This window comes from Gallus gallus, chromosome 3 (genome assembly GCF_016699485.2).
Source record: "Gallus gallus isolate bGalGal1 chromosome 3, bGalGal1.mat.broiler.GRCg7b, whole genome shotgun sequence".
Taxonomy (NCBI): Eukaryota; Metazoa; Chordata; class Aves; order Galliformes; family Phasianidae; genus Gallus; species Gallus gallus.
The window spans coordinates 43,798,612-43,814,780 of record NC_052534.1 but is presented as its reverse complement, the minus strand read 5'-3'; the positions used below and the strand labels follow the sequence as shown (position 1 = coordinate 43,814,780).

The 16,169-nt window shown below is 37.7% G+C and overlaps 1 protein-coding gene across 15 annotated transcripts in view; it reads left to right on the top strand.

The window, feature by feature from the left end:
- The window catches only part of QKI (QKI, KH domain containing RNA binding), a 139,377-nt gene that overhangs the window by 109,058 nt on the left and 14,150 nt on the right, over window positions 1-16,169 (top strand). The window lies entirely within an intron of this gene.

Genomic DNA, 16,169 nt, shown 5'->3' with positions numbered 1-16,169 from the left:
CTCTCCAGTAAGAAGCTGTAACGGGAACGTACATCCGTTTGTGTACACAAAGGTGTTGCTCCTGTTCTCTGCTCTGCGCAGCCATTTTAATCTGAATGGGAAATCTGTCTGGGGACCAGAGTACAGTAATTAGCAGTCTCTTCAGAGTGTCAGAGCAGAATTACCATTGTAATGGTTTAGCTGGAGGATAAAAGGATTGAATTTGGGTCTGCCTTCCTGCCAAACTAAATGAGTTGCCATGGGAATTTTCAAATATAAGAGGCGTTTACTTAAAGCAATTTGGCGAGTTTGAATAAACTCATAAATTATGGGTTTTAGGGGAGAGATCCTTGCTTTCTCTGGCATAGGCTGAACAGCAAAGAAGACTGTTAGAAAGCTGCTTACATTCTTAATGAGTTGATCCATGCTCCTGTGCAGACTATCAGCTTATTAAGGCTAAACTATTTCTGCTAAATGCAGTACAGTAAGCACATTTTCAGAGACTGAGTTTGCAACGAATCTCTGGAGTAAAAAAATAAAATCTGATTGCTCTAAATATAAATTGAATTTCCTTTGCTAGATTAGATCTATTTTCAAATAATGCTATTAAAAATGGTTCTCTGTATTGTTTCAATAAACATTAACCTGCTATTGATTTCAACTTTCCTCTGCATGTAATATTTATTACAACACTTGTCAAGTCTGCTTCTGGTAGGGGAGGAGGGCAGTGAAGGTTTCTTTTGAAAACAAATAAGGTGCTGTGGCCCTTCAGACTGTTTTTTTTTCAGGTCACATGTAAATATTTTCCCAGCTCAGGCTTGCATTCTCTCTGAGGGGAGTTGGGCTTTGACCTGCTGACTTCCTTGTCAGCACCAATGCTATTGAAATGTGAGAAGATGGACTTTCTGCTTTCACAAATGCCTCAACTGATGAGCATCACTTATGCTTGCTTAACCTTCAGTTGTGCTCAAGAAGTCAGCTGTGCTAGTAAGAACTGATGACCAGTGCTGTGCACTATTTGTTTGGAAGCATGTGTTAATGTTCTTCTGGCCACTGTGAAATTTACTCACTCACAGAAAGAAATAGGGAAGCTGATAGGCGCTTGTATTCTTGGGTATTTGGTTTTAAATTGATATGGTAGGAGTTACCATACTTGGAATAGCATTTTTCTCAAAGGTAACTTACATTAGACTTATAGACTAATGCTTAAATGTTTCCCTATGATCTTCCCTATGTATGTAAGTAACTCAAAACTAACTGATATTAAGGTATTGCGGATGAACTAATTAAAAATAGAGCAGTAACTGTTGTAACATCAGTAATTTAGGCTTCTGTTTTTACTACTTCAGCAGCAAAAGTATAACTCCTTCATAAGAATCTTGTATCACTGGTAGGAATCCTGTAAATAGTAAATTTGTGCTGGTGATTCAGTAGCTGAACAGCTGCTCTGTTCTAACAAATTCTTAAACTGTTACTAAAGATGCAGCTGAAATTCTGTTTGGTAGCCTCAGGGTAGCGTTTCTGTGAAAGTTTAGAACCATCTCCAAAGAAATTAGATGAAGACGAGTAGCATTTACTAGTACTGATACTCTGAATTTTATCTGTTCATTTCAAGTTCTGTTTAAAAGTATTGTTTTCCCATATTGTGTTCTAGACTCTACATACTTAAAAGTTCTCACCACACTTTCTTAGATGATCTGCAGCAAAATCTAATGGTACTACCTAGGTGCTTGTGAAGTGTCTTTGGAGAATGAAACTATGAATACTGTTTGTATTTTTAAAAAGTGAGTGCAGGAAATGTGATGCTACTGAGAACAGCGCAGACTATTGGGTTGAACTCAGCATAATGTAGATACGTAGCTCAAATACCTTACAGAAGTTCTGCAAAACTCATTGGTGTTTGTCTGCAGCCTTCAAATTTCATACTGTGCAATTTTTCTTGTGTTTCTGGATTTTGGTTCCAAAGTCTTGCTGGTCTTCCTTGGGCTCTGTCTTAGAGTCTTGTGCCTTCTTTTTCGTCCTCTTTGCTTGACTTGCACAGCTAAGGTGGACCTAAGTGACAGTGAGATCACAGGAACGGTTTAAACCAGTGAGTTGGTTTGTTTGTTTGTTTCTTTTGCCAATTCAGATATTGAGATAAGGATATCTGATAGTTAATTATAACTGAAATCTGGGCTTCATTGTGTTACCTTAGTTTTGCTAAGCTCTTTAGCTCTTCCCTGGGTAGATAGTGAGGAAAAGGTGGAGTTGCTACCTAATGATTTATCATCTTTTTTTTTTTTTTTTTCAAAGAAGGTTTTTCATAACCTGAAAATTACTGATCATTTGCATCAGAAACACTTCTTCATTCATTCTAGAGAAGGATATACAACTGTGTGGATAGAAGGAGATGCACCTCCTCATCCTGATAGAAGGCAGACTTGCCTATTATGTTGCCTCAGGCATAACTGAGTTGGACTTAACTGAGATCTGAATTTGTGATGCCAACTGTTAGTTAGAAGCAAAATCTGCTTCACTGCTGAGCACAATTGCAGACTTTGAGTACTTACTTTGCGGATGAGCATAACAAAATAGTACTGGTCAGGCCTTTCTATAACCTGATTTTATTTGCTAAATAATAGAGAAGTAACCTGCAAAATTTTCTGCTGATTTCGGAGAGGTACATTGCCATACTGAATGTCTCATGAGCAGCAGAACACACAGGACTGTCTGGATAATACACACCAAAAATGGGAATACTACAGAGGGGAAGAAGTGGGAAGCTATGAAAAGTTCCCTGCATTTAGTTTATTATATTTTCTAGGGTTCTTGGCTACGGCAGGTCTGGAAATCCAGTGAATCAAAGGAGTACGCATTCTCCTAGGCGAGTAGAATCCATAGGGTAGCATCTGTTTCTTCTCAAGGCACAACCCTCTCTTTTCTGATAAAATCAATTAAATTATTTTCATCCATTTTTCACATAACTTTGCTTCTTCTAGGACATTGTCACATTGGCTTCTGATCTTTAGATTCCCTGAGATTGTATCTTTCTACATTTCTTTTCCTGTAGTCACTGACTTCATAAGCTTTTGGGGAGTGGAAGCTATGCGTGCATACTGGTACTGAACTCCAGATCAGACTTCACATGTTGTTTGGCAAACATTAACACTGCATGCAGAGACATGAAAATAAAATGCATTGTCCCAAGACATACAGTTCATGGCTGAAGAAAATCAGTTCTCACTCAATGTAGTTCTATAGAAGAATATAATACAGAAAGGTGACAACAATATCAATAAATAAATTTATTTTTTGGGGGTGCTCAGCTTTCTAAGTGTTGAATATAATCCGTAGTTGGTGTGGATTTAAGGTTGGTGGCTTCCAAAGTAAAAATTACTAGTATAGTATGATTATGTTTTGGAAGAGATTCAAAGTAGAGTTTTTTCAGTGCTTCTTAGGAATGCAAATACCAAAGCTCAAAAGGTCTCTGCAAAACATGAATGTTGGTAAGTATTTATAGTAGTAAGTGAATGGCTGAGATTGTAGCCTTTGCTTCAGATGAGCGAATCTACAAATGGAAAAACAATAATTCACATGGTTTAAGGTAGGTAATAAGAGGAGCATGATTAGTACCATTGGTCAAGGCAGCAGTAGTAGTAGTATTCCTCCACTGAAAACCAGCAGTAAGAAGCATGACTATAAATAAAGAGAAATGGGCAGAAATTGGTAAAATAAAATAAACAAGTATTGTATGAGTTGGATAGAGGAATAAGAAAAATGAGCTGAGATAATTCAATATGAAGATAAATTGGTTGTAAAGTGGTAAATTGCAGCTTTACCCTCAATTAGAAAAGAGAATACCATGCTTCTAGTTTGGAAATTAGTTTGCTGATCTTTAGAATTAAATATTAATTTCACATGGAGCTGTGTCAGTCGACAGCTTCTTTCTGGGGAGGTTTCAGCTCCCCTTTATATGACAGAAAACTACACAGGCCTAAATTAAATAAACATCCTTTGCAGATTCACATGTTGATATGGCTCATGTGTGGGTGTGGTGTTTGATACAGGAGGGCAAAATTGAGGAAAGAGAGTAGGATTGTGACCATCACCAGTTAGTTGTATTGACTTGCAGTACCACGGAAGTGCTGAGGTTTTTTGCCTTTTTTTAATCAGTTGACTTCTTTGACATATATAAATAAAAGTATATAAGTATGTAAGAGTATAAATCCTCTGCCTAATGATCCAGAAGTTGTAGGCTAGCAAAAAGAATTCCAATAGCATTTTGATTTTTTTGCATTTTAGCATCATCTGTTGTGTTGTTGTTTTTTGGGTTTAGTTTTGTTTTTTTTTTTTAAGTCAGCTTGTCTGTATGTGTTTCCACTCAAATAATTCTCTGTAAGTTTCCTATCTGATTGATCCCCATTCCAGCCTCAGTTTTTAAAGGTCTCTGTTTACTGAACTCAGCCATGTGCAAATACACTGGAGCTTAGTTCTACACATTCTAGAAACAAAAGTACCTTCTTCAATCATTTCACAATTGCTCGTGCTTTTCAGTCCTTCTGGAACTTTGCTGTCTGTATTTTCTTTGACTTAAGGAAAAGAACTTCCTCTCTTCCCACTGATGAAGAGAAAGTAAAAATTCTTAATTTACTTTTAGAGTCAAAAAACCTGCAGCCCTTTTTAGGTGTGGTTCCTTATTTTTAATTGTTCTTTTTTCTTTTTTTCTTATTTTTTGTCACTGTAAATCATTTTTATGTGCATAAAAGTAATTTTTTTTTTTGTTGCAAAATACTGTGTATAAGTATATAATCCATTGAGTTAGAGAATATGTGAATTTGGGTATTATTTTGGAATATTCATGAGATTCCACAGTTCAGAGGATTAAGAGGGGCTCAGGTGATTTATCCTGTTGTAGAGAGTATATTTTAAGCCGCTTTTACTTATGGGTGTGTACCTTGTCTACTGGAATTTGAAATGATAATTCTATGGTCTCTGAAAGATAGTTTCATTGTACTTATTTCAGGTACCTAAATGGAAAGAAACACTTTCTCATAATGATTGGATTAGAATAATAAGTGCTCAGAAAACTGCAGTCTGAACAATATTGAAACAGATTTATGGGTAAAGATGTGAAGAACAAGATTGAAATCAAGAAATGGGAAAATGAGAGCGTTTTGACTTGTATGAGAAGGATTCAAGAATCTTTCTGAAATGAAACTGAAAATTCAGTTTGGAATGATTGATGTGCAAGGCATTGGCAGTGAATGTGTAGGAAAGAAGGAAGTTATCATGTGAAAAGCTTGGAGTTATTAGGATGGATTTCATTTTTTAATAGTTCTCCACAAAGCTGATGCAATACACATTTAGCATTTAAGGTTAGTAGGAAAGCTACAGAGGAGCTCCCACATAGAAATATTGTAGGATTATCCTATTGCAAATGGTTCCCTGAGTATGACATGATAGCATCCATTCAGCTTGGCTTGGTTACTGCTGAGTGTTTCAGCAATGGTTCAGGTACTACTCAGCAGTTCAATAATCAGAAAAGGAAAACTGTTAAATTAATTTTTAGTGTAATGTGTGATTCAGAGTCTCTAGCAAACTGTTCAGATACAACGCTATAGAATATGCTAAGTTCAGCAACAAATGGAAGCACAGAAGTCCTGATTTTTGTTTATTTCTGTCCCAGTATAGACTTAAACTCACAGTGAAATTCGATCAAATTTTTAATACATGTCCTGCTAAATGGTTACTTTAGCGTTGTGTCTGTGTTTCTACTGAGGAGGCAGGCTTTTAAAATAGTGTGTAGAGCAGCAGGGGAAGGATGGGGAAATTAATTATTTAAGATAGGCCTGATACGTGATTCTCTCATTCTAAGGAAATTAGACTTAAAGAAATTATTGTTTAGTCATGTTGGTTCGTTCAAATATGATTGAGGAAACAGATTCAAGTTAGCTCCTTCTTTTAATATATTTTGACATTTCAAATTTTCAGAAGGCTAGACTCCCTTGGCTTGCACTTGTGTATGTATGTGGTACTTTGTATTTAATATCTTTAGTGTATTTAGTGCAGAAAAACCTTCTTCAACTTCAACTTAGGGAAGAAGAAAAATGGTATTTACAATGGTCTTCAGCCCAGAGATGCAACAAGGGACAAGGGGTATTCTCTAGAGAAGACCTCGGTACATAGTGTTCTCTGGAGTAACCTTCTAGAGGACTGTCTCTCTTAAGCACAGAGAACGAGTTGCAGTATGTAGCCTGCAGAGTGTTTGGGTAAGAGATCGAGGTGATCTTGAAATGAAGATTTCTTAAAAGTGAAAGATTAGGGAAGAGCAACTAGCTGGATAAAAATGCAGTCATGTTGAATTTAAACAAGTCAGAGAGGGCCACAATCAATATGTCTTACTCCAGCTTCGAGCTCTAGGATTTTTTTTTTTTTTCAAGAACAAATAATAAATAATTGGAATAAGACTTCGATATGCTTGAATTAATCTAAATGAAGTACGCTGGAAATATATGCACTTTTCTTAACGGAAGAAGTAAAATGATTATTACATCTGTGGAACAATCACAGGAAAATGAAGTATATTGCATGATTTTAAATGATTTACCAAGAATGCACTAATGTTTCCTAATTGAAGCTGTTAAGAGCTGATGCCCAAGATTAATGGAATTATTTAAAAATTAAAATATGCTCCATGTATATTTTTCTGTAGTATGTATGTTTCAAAAGTGTCTTAGCTAAACATACGTAACTTTACCTTTTGAGGCTTTTAAAATGCTAAGCTTGCATAGAGCTACTATTAAAATAATGATACAAACTGATGGTAGAAACATTCATGCCTTCCCTTGACTCCTCGTGAGCAGGTTTTCAGGGCTATCTGGGCTCCAAGCTGGCTCTGGCAGTTTGTCACAAATGGGAGTTCTGGTAGCTGGTGCTCCTGCGATAGCCACAGGTTGCAGCTCTGCTGGGACACAGCAACATTGTCTCTCGGTCACACGGTGTGCAGTGGGGTAATGCTTTTGGGAAGAAGTATGCATCAAAGGCCCTTTGTTGATAGTCTTGGCTAGGCAGCACTGCGTTCTCGCTGCTGTCTCTGGAAAGTAATCGTTGGGTAGTCTCGAAAAGCTGAAAAGAAAGCTCAATAAATAGCAAAGAAAGCCTTCTCCCTAGCAACACACTGCCTTGCAGCAGCTTGAGCCTTCAAATGGAAGGTCATATGATTGACATATTTGTCCGCTAAAGAGAGTGCACACAATTCTTTTTTTCACGTCTCTATATTTTTAAGCTGTGTGAAAGCAGGTTTTAGCCAGCCGTAAGCGAGGGGAGCCCAGCCAGTTGGAATAGTCCTGTTGGCTTGCCATGGGCTCCGTCTGCTCTGAGGGTGCAAGGAAAGTAGGACAGGCGTCTGCGGTGTTTATGGAAGAATTAACTTTGATTTTTAAAGAGTGACATTTATACTAGAGTAGCAGTAAAATGCATGTAAGACACATATGCTGTATTACAGTCAGCAGATCTGTGGCTTGCATCTCTGCTTGTAAGCAGCTGGAAGTAATTGTGAACTTTTAGTACTCATTCACATTTTAGCAGCTGTTGAGGATTACTTAAAGCATCAGTCCCTAGTTGCTTCCTCAGTTGGTCTAGAAATTTAAGGTTCAGGTACGTTGTGTTTTTGTGGATCTTAGGTTTAAACAAATGTATCTTTTTTATCTCTATATTATATATTTCTCTGAGAGGTAGTTTTATTCAAACTCATTTGTCCTGCTTGTGCATTTTAGTCATTTGTCATTAGACTGCTCCACCAGAGAGAGAAGAAAAAATGTCAACAAAACCGTGCCACTGCTCAATTCTGTTTTTCTGGAAACAAAACAACCATGTAAACATACTACCAAAGGAGGGCCAGGTGAAATGCAGAAACAGATATATATGTTTTTTATATTGGTTACCTCATCACACTTCCCTGTCACGATTCTTGTTGAATATGCAAGTGATAGTCTATGAAGCTGCTGGAAGACTTCTGTTCCCTAAGTCTTGTAATTGGATAAGCCAAAACATTTGTGATTTTACTCTCTATTTTAATACATGAGTTTATTTTGATTGGTCAGTATTATCTTTTCAGGGCATCTCAAGCTGAAAATAAAAATATCTTAAAAGTTACTACCACAATGTGAATTTCTGCCTGAGATCGTGCAACCCTGAATCCTGTGTTTAATGAAAACTTGAAGAATGTACCCTTATTCGCAGCAAGTCTTTCCAGTGATCCCTCACCAGCAGTTATTTTTCTTTTGTTGCTTTAAAGAGAGAACTGGTCACATTCTTTCTAGATTACTAAATCTGATCTAAAATGAGATGTCACTTCTCTTGCACTTTTATTATTATTATTTTTATGTGGGAACAGATTAAAAACATAAAGGGCGCGTTTTACATATGAAAACATGGGGTCATATTTCAGTACCATTTTGAGAATGAAAGGCTTTGTTTATGTACTAAAACATGAGCATAGCTGGAAACAGAATTAGCTGGCACTAGAGTCTGCAAAGAAATGCAGGTTTTGAAATAATGGGCTCTTTTGGGAGGTGGAGGATATGACGTCTGAGTTCAGTGTCTTTGCTGCACCTAAGAGAAATTTTGAGCTGTTTACAGTATACAAACTCAAATAGAAAACTCCTGAGATATCAAAATAAAAGTCAGTATAACAGATCAGGCTAGACCGATGTACAAATGTTTTAATAGTAATAATTCCATTTTTATTTTTCTAGCAACTGCCCGTTATCTGTACCTGTTAGAGCAACTGCCTTTATTGTATGTACTTGTGAAGCATAAGTTAGAGAAATTATTTTTTATAATATATTGAACACACAACATGGGTTAAAACATTTGTCCCAGTATAAGGGGAGTGTGTCAACACAATCTCAGAGCGTTTTGGCATGGTTCACTCTGTTACAAAAGCTAGAGATGGAATAAAGATCTGCATAATATGGATTATGTTTGATTTTTGCTCTGATTCCTGTTATGTTTGTGGTACTTAAGATGTTGCTGGTAGAGCCTTACATGGGAAATGCATACTGGAGGCTTGCCTGGTAGCATCTCATTCAGTGTACATACAGTTTAGCTCCTATTTTTTTTTCAGAATTAAACTAACTACTGGGGAGGAAGCCTGACTGTCCAGCACTCCAAAATTAGAAACACCAAAAATAGTGTTCAGCTCTGAAAGTTTAACTGGATTTTCACATTGCTAAAATTAGATTTAATGCTATAGATCACGTTATTGATAATTATTTCTTCCAAATCTTAGTACATATATTAATGAATACATCTTAATGTATTCCAATGTAATTATGTCTTTTTCCAAATATTGTAGAGGGATCTGTATACATGTTATTTTCTTTTAATATTTGAGATGGGCTGATGTGTGTAGATACATCATGAAAGGCGCTTCTTATTAACACTTGGATGGTTAGGATATGAGGAAAAGACAGATGATAATTCAAAAAAAAAAATGCTAAACAAAAAGCAAATTCTGGAAGTAATTACTGTTGAGTGTCCAGTATAATCAATGCAAGGGCTGTTATTTCCTTGAAAGCCCAAAAGCCTGTGAGTTAAATATCATCCCCTATGACTGTCCTCAGTAATTGTTTGGGACAAGCATGAAAGTCCATTAAGGTCAAACAGAATGCTTTAGGCAATATTGTTTTAAATATATTAACAACTAGTACCTAGAAGGTATATGGTGAAACAGCCCCTAGGTTCCACTGGTACTGTATTTCAGTTTGGCTTATAAAATGTGCTTCATGCTGATTTTTCTGTACCTTATCTGTATTTTTCTGTTGCAGAAATGGAAGGTGGGGGAGGGGGGCATAAGGACAGTCAAATATTACTGGTAAGCCAAGTATCATGATTAAACATGGATATGTCAGATAAGGTGATGGAAAGTGTAAAAAGATATGCTGCCTTTTCCCCCTAGTATATCTTTAACATTATGACCAATGAATTTGTCAAGTGAAACAGCACAGTCTTCTTTGCATATCATTTGAACTGAGAGCTTGCTTTGAAGAAGATAAGCAGGCTGTGTTGCCCAGAAGAAATAATGATGCTAATTTATCTTTGCCTGTCTTCACAGACATAGCAGTGTGCATCAGTGTTGAAAAGGAAGTAAAGAAATAACTGAGCTACAGCATGCCGCCTATTCAGTGCCATAGTGTCATGAATGGCATACAGTGTTCTAAGAAATATGGCTGGCTTTTAAGGAGTGATTTCTTTTACTTTGCCTGAAAAGTATTTAGGGAAGCTTCCTCTAATATAAGAGCTGCTGAATCATGCCAGAAAACAGTTATTGGGCAAATTCTCCTTAGTACCAACAAAGTTATGTTGTAGTCTTTCTGCTCCATGTATGATATATGTTTACCAACAGCTTCTAACCATCAGTTTTTATGTTCCAGGCATGGGAAACTTAGGAATCTTTATCAGGTTTCTTGAGGGGAAGAGATGATGGGATGTTTATTCCTTAACTGTAGGTAAGAGTAGCTTGCCAGAAGTAGGAGCCTTTACAAAAGTGACATCTTTGAGTAGGTAATTGATGAGTAGTTTAGGCACTCAGATTCTTTTAGAAAGCTCTTCTCTTTCTGTTTTATTTCTGGTTACTTGTCATCTTGACTAGGATTGCATTACTTTGGTGTTTCAACAGCTTAGATGCTAAGAAAAAAAAAAAACGCTTTCCAAATATAGAGTAAATTTTAAGCATTTGTACTTTCACTTCAACTTTTCCGATGTATTTTCCTGTGATCTTTTATAATATATTATAGAATATATTGACACCTGATATCTGCTTTTTGTTTTAAATACGTGTATGTCTAGGAATTTGTAGTATATTGTTTGTGAGGTTTTTTGTTTATCAGTTATGAATGGAAGGTTTTTGTCCCTGAATGGAGACATTCATGTGTAAAGACTGTTTGACTGGCGCATGGTATGTTTGGAATACTTACTGATCTACAAGTGAATTGCAGTGGAACATTTCTCTTTGTCAGCTAGATAAAAGCATTCCACAGCGTGTTGAGTCAAAGTGAGTGTCAGAGCGCTGGCGAGGAAGCTGCAGCTGCTAGTCTGCTCTAGCAGTTGGGGACATGGGAAGGCAGGGTGACAGAGCCCTGTGGGGCAGCAGTGCCTGCGGGCTGAGAAAGACAAGAGCAGTAACAGTAAAATATTTCAGTGGTGCTATTATGTTTTATCAAAATTCAGATCGAGTTAATAAATTGCAAGTGCTTTGTATGTGACAACTGTCAATGACTTTTCTATTTGAGGAAGGAGTTTTCAGTGTTCTTGTTTCGTGTGTAGTAAAATTATTTAATGCATTGACTGTGTACTTAAAAATACGGTGTGCTGTTGACAAAACTCTCAACCTGAAGCAATCTGGAGAAAAGCATAGAGACTTGGACAAAAGGTATTAGTGGAAGAGGTGTCTGCTCTGTCTTTGAAGATAGTGAGTATTTCTGCTTACCCGTAGGTGTTGTGGAGAAGGCTCGCTGGTTGGCAGTCATGCCAGTATATGCAGTTGCTGAGGCACTTGAAAGGTGAACGCTGCTCTTTGGTTCTCTTGCCTTGCTGGGGCTGCTTGGTTTTTCTTGTCATCAGCCTGGTGGGAAAGACCCGCTGCAGTTGACTGAGGAAGATCAAGACTGATTTTTGGTCTTTGTATTTGCACATGATTGATGCATCACTTTTTTTTCACCACCGCTTCCTCTTCCTACTTGCTGCTCCTTGTCTGATCCTGAAAGGATGGCCCTGGTGGATCTGATAAAGGACTGCTGCTTTAAAGCCGGTGCTGACTGCACCTTTCCTAGGGTTGAGCTCAGTTCAGTTCATGAGAAACTAGCTGATGTGCAGGAATGTGTGACAGCATGCAGAAACACTATCCAACATGCATGACATTTGTAAGCCGATGAAAGTCACTAACATCACCTAAATAAGCATACTTCTGTGGCTATGCATGCTGGAAAAAAAAAGTCATATTTTCCAGAGTAATTACTGTAAGGGGAAAATGTGTGAGTTGTTTCTATAGAAAGGCTCAAAGCTTTCCCTGCCATTATTAGTAGTGAGAATCAGAGTACGTTTTGAGACTTAACTGGTAAGAACTGTGAGGCTCAAGGAGCTCTATCAGGATAAAGTATGTCTGCTATCATATCACTGAGCGGATTGTTTGGCTGGTGAATTAATGCAGCTGCAGTCACCTAAGGGGCTTTGTGTGGCTCAGTGTGGTCCAGCAGCAATAACACAGCGCAGTTTGGGTTCTGACTGGCTCTGCTGTATGCCACTTGTTCGTCTCTGCTCAGTAGTATCCATTGCTACTTGATTCTTATTTTCTTTCCTTTTCTTTTATGAAAGTGCCCTTCTGTCCTTCTCTACTGTGAGTTATTACAGGCTTCTCATCCCATTATTCCACTTTCCTCAGAGCTGCCAGTATGCAGAAGCTGATGGTGTGCCCTTCGCTTCTGAGGACAATGTTGTTGTTGTCTCCCCAAGTCCTTCATTGGAATAGCGCGGTGAATGCACTTGTCTTTGGAATCCGTGTGCTTGTCTGCCTTCCAGCCTGACACTGTATCCACCTACCTATCTAGTGTGTCTACCTTTTGTGTAAGAATGAAAAGTTTATTATATAAGTATTGTATTCCTAAGTGTGCACTGTATGCATATGAGAATCTGAGGGACTTAAGTGCCTAAAATACAATGATTTCAGAAATATTAGTTAAACAAAAGAATTCCTCTGAGAATCTCAAGATATCTGAGGTTCAGCAGGGTTGAAGTAAAGCTTGTACACTGAAAATGCAATGAAGTGATTAAAAAACTGAGGAGGTAGTAGATTGCTCTATCTGAACTCCCTGTTTCCTGACATGAAACAAGCTTTCACTAATAGTTGTTACATAACAATGTTCCACATTTTTCTCTTAAACAACTAGCATTACCCAATGTAGAAAACGGAATTATGTTTTTAGGTGGGCATCAATATGGTTAGCCTTGTGTATTCTATTCTGTGTTCTTCACTGTGGGCCTCAGGCCTGTTTCAGACGCAGCAGCAATGGCCTCCGTTTTCCTCCTCAGTGAGGTGGTACTCCCCTTTTGCATTCCCAGAAAGGAGCTCAGTCAAGATAGCTTTTGAAGTTTCATTGGTATATCTTCCTAGGAACTGTTAAAAAACAAACAGTAATTTTAACTAACAGCAATAAAAAAATATTAATTCTCCATCGGTTTCTGGTGAGCATTACAGATAGAGCGGTGCTGTGAGGCTTGGTGCCGGTGACAGTAGGAATTGTTAGTAGTGTTTTAAACCGTCTGACCATTAGTCTTTCTCTGATAAGGATTAGAAAACCAATTGACTGTGGTCACTGGTCTGTGGTCTCCGTCAGATCTTTTTACTGCTAGCACAAGTAGAGCTGAGCTGCTGTGAGGAGGGCAGCAACCACGAACCCTTGTCTGCACATAGTTGGCTTTGTCAGGATTTACTGCATCTCCCCAGTATTTGTATTCAGTGAGCAGCTGCAAGTGCTTAGATTTAAAGAATTAGGTTTCAAGATACCATTTAAGGTTGGGTTTTTTCTTTTTTTCGTAATCTGCATGTTATATTGCACAGGAGAAATACAAGGAAGCACTGAAGATTTAAGAGGATGAGAGGTTTGAGTCAATCACTTGAGCTTCAACTTAGTAATGCAAATCTGGCTTTAAATGACCTTATTGATGTTTGCTCAAAGTAGCTTCCTCTTGGTACAAATGACTGAGCTTTGTTGTAGCTATTGTACAGGAAACGTACTGTCCCTTTAGAGATTGCCTTTGTATCCCTGATGCAACCTCTCTTTGCTTTAACAGAGAGTGCCTGCAGAAATGCCTGCAGCTAGGATAGATTGCTTCGGTGTGCCTCATTTGATCATCTGTCAGCAACCAAGAGAGGATAGGTCAGAGAAAAACACGGGCCTGTTTCTCTATCCCGTCTCTTGGAAATTGGAGTTTTTGACTATTGGTGAATGTTGCTCACATAGAGATCTTGAAACCGGAGACTGAAGGACATGCAAGGGTCCTGCCCATTTCTGTGGCTAGCGCCTGGAAGAGAGGCGGCAGGCGGCTGCTACAAGCTTGGGTGCAAGGGGCTGCGGCCCTGGCAGGGCAGGGGCGGGAGCGGAGAGCACCCCGTCCGGCGGTGAGGGCTTTGTGTAATGCACAGCGCCACCTTCTGGGCGCCTGGCGCGATGCCCTCTGGTCAGTATTGGAGTTGGGGGGGGGGTGATTGTTTGTTTGTTTGTTTGCTTTTGTTGTGGTTTTTTTGTTGTTGGTTTTTTTTTTTTTTTTGTCTTTACGGAATTGGTGCTTGGGAAAACAAAATACCTTAAGCTGAAAGGCCTGTCATCCTTTTAGGCCTGCCAAATCTGGCAGTGCAAGTCCTCATCTTGTATCTGTGAGGTATCACTGATACCATCCTTAAAAAATGTTCTAAATTGTGCTTGGGAACCTGTTTAAAGAATACAAGTTTTATCAGCTGCTGAGCGATACTCCAGAGAATTAAATCTGTAGAATAAAAATGAAGGTCTCAGTCTGTTTTGTATGCTAAAGACTGCTCTTACTTTTGTAAACGTACCTGGTAATCCAAGTAACTGCTGCTTCTTTTCTCATAGAAAGCATTGTGACCTACAGGAAAATTAAAGATCCAAAGTAAACGTGATCACTTTGTCTGGGTTTTATTGCTTTTAAGTTGCTATAACTCCTTCTTTTGGGGTTCTCGGAAGGAAAAAAAAAATGTTTTTTGTCTTTGAGTTTTTATCCTATAAATAGCTACATTTGGACAACATTCACCATGGTCTAAAATCTGGGATAATAGAGTTACTAAAATTATCCTAGCAGATGGAATGAAAGATTCAGCATTTACTGACACTCATTAATAGTGTCAGATCATTCACCTGAACTCTTATTTGGAGGAAGTATGCAATTTTAGTAGCACCGATATAACAGTATGGGAGATACAGCTGACACTGAGAGGGCTTTTCTTTTCTGGTTACTTGCGTTCAGTTAATAAACCCAAGCAAAAAAAAAACCAACCAAACAAACAAAAAAAAGCGAAGAATAACCATTAGGGGTGGAGGAGAAAAGGGGAATGAATGTGTTAAAAATCATAATTGCTAAAATAAATTTGAAAAATGAAGCTGTATCCAGAATAACCAGAATTGATAGATTCTATCTCTGGGTAGAATTATAGATTTTGAATTGTTCTTATTGCATCACGGTTGACTACACAGTATAGATAATTTACCAGCAGTGATGCAATGGAGTAAGAATATCTTTAAAAATAAATTAAAAATAGAAATTCTTTGCATGTCAATAGTAAGTCTGTTCTGAGGATTTCGCATTAAGCATACTATAATCAGTACATTTTGTATTCCAGAGAGTCTGATTCTAATGACTGTGTAATCTGAGGTTTCTGGATAGCACAGTGCTTAACAGTACAATTAATTTGTTGTTAAAATGCTAATTGAATGGGTATTTACTTTTTCAATATAAGTGTTAGTTTGGTCTGTCAGACAGTATTTAATATATAAATAGAATAATGTCTAACTCTTCCAGTATATTCTGTGTGCATAGCAACAACATAAATTGTTAATGTGTTTAATCTTTGTGTTCAGGTAAATCCTCAGTATTACAGTTGGGACTTCAGTTTCTGACATCCAAAAGTGATTTAGTCTCGATTCATCTACTGTGTTGATTTTAAGTTGTTGATCTGAAAAAAAAAATAATAAAATCAAATGTTAGCTTCCAGTGGGGACAGGGGATCCTTGAGCAGCACTCACACCAAGTAGTTTATTTGGTTAAATACAATTCTTAATTTTTTTCCCCGTCCATGTTTGGGATGTATGCGTAACAATCTTTAAATTTGTCTAATTTTTTTTTCTATATACTTTGGAACCACGGAACATAGATATTCTTGTCGACTCCTAACTGGTATGAGATGTTTCAGTGCTGCAGTTTTATAGTGGAGTTATCTAACAGTATAGTCTTTAGATTATGGCTGTTCTTTGTGGCTTTTAATTCTGCTTTTCATAATCATCTGTGCTCTTCAAAGTCCTAATTCAAACCACCTGTTGGAGTTGTAGTTTAAGCCAGGCAAACAACTGGCTCTGGAATCTGACCGTCTTTCAAAGTAGATAGCACAGTATTATCCAGGCTGTCATTACCTTTGAAAA